At 38.1% G+C, this 6,000-nt stretch overlaps 1 long non-coding RNA gene across 1 annotated transcript; it reads left to right on the forward strand.

The window, feature by feature from the left end:
- The first annotated feature begins 1,992 nt into the window (after nucleotides 1-1,992).
- Nucleotides 1,993-5,678, forward strand: LOC131004534 (uncharacterized). The gene is made up of 3 exons (XR_009095052.1): nucleotides 1,993-2,717; nucleotides 4,846-4,908; nucleotides 5,417-5,678. It is a non-coding gene; the product is annotated as an uncharacterized LOC131004534 (long non-coding RNA).
- The last annotated feature ends 322 nt before the right edge of the window (nucleotides 5,679-6,000 follow it).

Genomic DNA, 6,000 nt, shown 5'->3' on the forward strand with positions numbered 1-6,000 from the left:
GGCGAGGGTTAGCTCTTGCGGGTGACAAGTGGATTAGGGTTGACGATTCTAATGCAAACCCTACCACAAGGCGGCTGGATCTAGGGTTTTGCATGATAAGGGTTTTTTGGAGTAAAAAAGAAAAGAATCGGAAAATCAGGATATACCTTTTGAATCGAGTGAAACGAGCCCTTTGCAAATTACTGGTGTTCTCAATACGAACCGGCTGGTTCTCAAGGATGTGAGTAATGAGTTTCATGATCGAGATTCCATGATGATTGACGAATCATCTGAGCTATTGTTGGATGAACATAAGAGGCGGCGTGGTTTTGCTCCTAGTGGTATGGAAACTTCTTCAGCGTTGGTTACTTTTCCTGACGGTTTGTCCGAGGATGGTTCCGACGCACCAAAATTAAAAACGGCGGGCTCCGGATCCGGGGCCGGCCGAGCCCAATGAATGCTATATGTTGGAACTGTCGGGGTTTGGGCCAACCGCTTGCAGTTCATGTTCTCTCTGAACTTGTCAGAGTTCATAAGCCTAATTTCCTCTTTCTTTGTGAGACTTTATCTTCTAGGTCTCGTATGGAAGAGTTCTGTGTCAAGTTACATTTTGAAGGTTGTTTTGTTGTCGATTGTGTTGGTCGTAGTGGTGGTATTTGTATGTTCTGGAAATCTTCTAACAGTTGCAAGTTACTTGGTTTTTCTAATAATTATATCGATATGCTTGTTTCCGATGATAGAGGCGATTGGCGCCTCACTGGCTTTTATGGTTTTTCGGAGAGAGCTCGTAGACGTGACTCTTGGCAGTTGCTTCGACGTCTTACGGGGCTTCATTCTTATCCGTGGATCATTTTTGGAGATTTCAACGATATTTTGGATCCGGGAGATAAACGAGGGCGTGTTGCTCATCCTCAATGGCTTTTTGCAGGGTTTAGAGCTGCTGTCCTGGATTGTGGTTTGTCCGATGTTTCTCTAGATGGATACCCGTTCACGTGGTCTCGAGGCTTGGGTACTGATTATTTCGTTGAAGAACGTCTTGATAGAGGTTTGGCGAATTTTAGTTGGAAGGCTCGTTTTCCTGAGGCTATTCTTCATCCTCTCACCGTTCCAATGTCTGACCATGTGCCTTTATTATTGAATTGTTTGAGTTTGGAGTCAGCACGGGGTGTGCGACGCTTTTGTTTTGAGAATAAGTGGTGTTTAGAGCCGGATTTGCCAAATGTTGTTCGGAATTGCTAGACGAATTTGTGTGGTGTTAGTATTATTGACCGCCTTACGGCGGTGTCTGATTCTATCTCGGTTTGGGCTCGGCATCTTCGGCATAACAAGGGTTTTGATAAGGTTAAACTTCAGAGATTGATCTCTTCTTTTCAAGGGAGGGCTGATATTGATGCTGCTCGAAAGTTACAAGAGGCTCGAAAGGAGCTAGTTGGTCTCTATCTCCGTGAGGAAGCGCACTGGAAACAACGTGCAAAGCAGCACTGGCTCAAAGAGGGTGACTATAACTCTAAGTTTTTTCATGCTATGGCTTCGGCTCGCCGAAAGAAGAATATGATTGTCCGGTTACAGAGGGATGATGGGAGTTGGACCGAGGGTATGGATGATGTTAAGCTTGTTGCTACAAATTATTTTGTGCATTTGTTTGATATGCCGCAGGGAGATACTAATTTTCATCAAGTCCTTGATAGACTTCAGCTTTGTGTGGATAATGATATGAATGTGAAGCTTACTAAAAACTTTCATATGAATTCAAGGTTGCCCTCTTCCAGATGCACCCGGATAAATCGTCGGGCCCCGATGACCTGAATCCTAAGTTTTTCCAGAAGTTTTGGAATGTTTTAGGGGAGGATATTTTTCACAACTGTTCTTCGTGGTTTTCGGATGGGGTTTTCCCGCAGGGGCTGAATCATACTTGGATTTCCCTTATTCCAAAAGTCGATTCCCTGTCTAATATGAAAGAGTTACGACCTATTGCCTTATGCAATGTGTTGTATAAATGTAGTGACCCGCTCTTTTATATATTTTAAATCTAGTAATGAGTGTTTATTTTTGTTCATCAGTGAATGAAAACGGTTTTTATCCTAATATGAATTCAGCTTATGATCCTGAATTTATATTGTTAAAGCAGTTAATGATATTATTTCAGAGTTATAACTGACTTAGCAAAGTCACGTTATTTATTTAAGCAAGATGAAATTAGATTTTATCTTTATTCAAGTCGTGATTTATTTCTGACTCGTGAGTTAATTAAATCTGCGGATTTAATTTAAATATTAGAACAACAAACGAATTAAATCTACGGATTTAATTTAGATTCATTTTATAATTTATCGATTTAAGTGAGAAATCACATGTCGAAATACGAGATTTATTTAAATAAACAGTATCAAGCATATACGAGCACACGATCCATCTTACAGTTACAGAATCACCGAGACAGAGAAAATACATCAATAATTCTCCTCTACATTTTTTTTCCTTTCTTTTTCTTCTCTTTTTCTTTCCATTAATTTTGTTCCCCACTCCATCAACTCCACTACCCTATGCTCCCCACCATCTCCACTACCTTTGCTCCCCATCAACTCCAACACTTCACCCATTCCTTCCATTTCGCACCAGCAATCACAAAGAGAAGGAAGACTTGGCTTAACTATTTTGCCAAGATTTCAAGCTGCTCCAGTCCAGTAGTACCCCAACACTCGAAGCTAGAGTTTATTGGGTGAAAAACCGTGCATGAGGTAAGGCAGCGAATCTGCCATAAGCACACTGCTCCGGCAGTGTTTTGCAAGGCAATTCCAGCCATCCAAACGGTTCCCAAAAATTCCCAAATTAATTGTGTATCATCTTTCATACATTTTCTATATTTTGGTAAAATTTCAGAATATTTAGAGCTCGCATGATTTATTTATGAATTTTTAAACATCACTGCCCATCTGGAATACATTTTTGGTAAACAATCTTTGGGAGATCATAAGTAAAGTTTCACTCGGTGAAAACCTTTGAAACTTGAATATGTCACTCTAGACTCCCGTATCTTTCTTTTGACATCGGCCTCACCATTTTTGAATAAGGGAAACAACCGGTATAAATTCTTGAAATCTAGTTCTTATTCCATGTACCATCCAGTAGATTTTACAAACCTACGACTTTGAGGTGGAAAAGGCCGACTTAAATATTTGATTCTCAAGCCTATCTTTCTACTGAATATTCACTGACATGTTGGGAACTTACTTGTTCAGTTTTAGAATTTTTGGTGAAGCTTAAAGTGGTTTTTCCGATTTATGTTCTGAATCTGCCAAACTTGAACTCTTTTTGTGCACTGAACTTTAGATAGTCATATCTTCTAAACCATGAAGGTTCTTAGAGTAAATCCAACTGGAGAGTGTTATGATCTCTCCCTAGTTTCCAGATTGACCTTTGGGGTTCCCAGTGGAGTTTTGTAAAGGGAGATATGAATTTTTAAAGAAAGCCCACTGACTTGGTTGTAATCTGGAAATATGAAATTTACAGATTTTTGCTTGTTAAATACCCATCTTTGAGAGGGCATATCTTGCTCGTTTGAATTGTTTTTCATTCGATTCAAATTGGAGAATGATCCTTGAAATGTCTAGTTTCCAGAATGTCTTTTGGAGCCTCATTTGGAGATCCGAGGTAGATTTGGTGTCTGTTGTAAAACAACCCCTTAAGAGCTCAAGTTGTTGAATTATTTTCTATGTATCAAAGTTTATTTTAAAGGATGTTTCGTGAAAGATTTAGTATATGTGCGTAACAAGTTTGGGACTATTTATTTTAAATGAGGTCCGTTCTTTATTTAAATTAGGATGGACTTTTAATGAATATTTTTGGGATTAAACTATTATTTCTTGATTTATATAAATTATTTTTAAGGACTTATAAATATGAATTTCGTAGGCCTACTGACCTACTGTGATCGACGGTTTGTCGATGTCTAACAGCTTTGAAAATTTTATAGCAAGTCCCTACATGAGTCTTGAGTACCCTGGTAAAATTTCAAGCCATTCCAACTTCGTATGATACTTCTTTAAAATGTAAAACCTAAACTGCACATTACTACTGAGAATTTCAGAGAACAGAGAAAAGAGTCATTTATTTCAGTAGCTTCCTGGGTGATCTAGCTTTCCAAATTTTTATGGTATTAACCTTATTGTGTTATTGAGATATCCACCAAAGTTGAGCCCAGTTTGACAACGTTTACTAGTTTTCAAAAATACAAGTTTTCGATTGTTCAAAACTGCCGAACATGGTAGATCGTGGTAAAAACGTCATATCTCTCAAACCACTTGGAGTTTTCGACTCTATTTTTTTTTATATGAAACTAGACTCGAAGATCTTTCTTTCGGTATGAGTCTCGAGTCCAGGAGATGTCGGAGTCAGAACAGATTAAATTTTGAAGTTGAGTCAGTGTAAAAGCAGAGCATGTTTTGATGATGTTTGATTGTGATTCTTATGTGCCTTATGTTGAGCCTTTTTATTTTATTTTATTTTTTTTTAATTTTATAACATTACTTGTTCTTATTTATTAAGCCCGATTAATTATGAGATTATAAAGCGAATAAGTTGAAGTATTTATTTTCTATTGACTACGAGGAGCGGGGTTTATTTAATTGACGGATTAGAACACCCCGAAGAGAACGGATTAATTTTTGTTAATTATCCGGCTTCATGAGACGAGACTTAGCTTTTGTTTAAATCCGATAGCCTGGATTAACAATAGAAATTCCCTGATTATTATCTCAGAATAATAGTTCATGCATACGAGATTCATGCATAGTTTAATTACGCATTCTCATTTAATTGAGAATTTTCCCTCGATTTAAAGTCTTACGTTATTTTCTCGGATTAAAGGTCGAGCGCAAGAATAAGAGCTCGTCAAGGAGTCACTAATCTGTAGCAAAGCTTTGCTATCAGGTGGGCATTACTTTCATATATATCAAATGAGTTTAAATGTTACATTCAAGCAAGTTATTTCATGACTAAATTAATTGAAGTTATTTCAAATATTGTCTTGCCATAAAATGTTTTAATTTCAGTATGATATCTATCTGATGTGGCTTTTATCATGTAATCGAATTCGGGTCTTGAGCAGTTGATAGCTATCCTGCCAGGGCTAGTGTACACCAGTGACCGTGAGTCATCTAGCGGGTTGGCCGGTCAAGTGACCGTGAGAGGTGGCCACCTCTCCGGCACACAGTTCCAGATATGATAGATTACAAGAGAACTTAGTCTGCAGACGAACTTTAAGAATCACAAATGAATTTAGTAAGCTTGGGCCTTTTTAGAGAAAAACTCCCTTGCTGTACTGTTTATGATGGCATGACAATTTACAACTTTACGAAGCATGTTATATTTCATAGTAGGCATATGTGCCCACTGAGTACTTTTGTACTCAGCCCTGCATATATTTTTAAATGTGCAGGTTGAGCAGCTGCCGATGGTGATGAAGTGACGAGCGGGACTCTTTTGTCTTATTATGTATTAATGAACTCTAGGGTTACATGTCTTCATACATGTAATCAGAACCTTATTCCGCTGCGTACTCAGAAGTTTTATGTTATTTTGGATAAGTCGGAGTTATCCGAACTTGTTAGTTATTTGAGTCTATACGACAAAAACTCTGTTATATTATAGATATCTATGTTGTTAACAATGATGAAATACGATCCTTTCTTGTTTGATTATTCCCCTTTCTACCCCGCTTCTTATCTCCCTCCATTAGCCACGATTTCCCGGCTTAATTATCCTTAATTAGGACCGGTCGTGACAATAAAATAGCTTCCAAGGTTCTTTGTAATCGTTTGAAGAGTGTTTTGCCGACCCTTATTGACCGAGCCCAGTCCGCCTTCGTGGAGGGTAGATTGATCCAAGACAATATTCTCATTGCGTTTGAGACTATTCATTCTATGAAGAAGAAGATTCGGGGCAAGTTTAGGTCGTTTGCTTTCAAGATCGATATTAGTAAAGCTTACGATAGAGTTAATTGGGGTTATTTAGATGCTGTTC

This window comes from Salvia miltiorrhiza, unplaced genomic scaffold, assembly GCF_028751815.1.
Source record: "Salvia miltiorrhiza cultivar Shanhuang (shh) unplaced genomic scaffold, IMPLAD_Smil_shh original_scaffold_419_1, whole genome shotgun sequence".
Lineage (NCBI taxonomy): Eukaryota > Viridiplantae > Streptophyta > Magnoliopsida > Lamiales > Lamiaceae > Salvia > Salvia miltiorrhiza.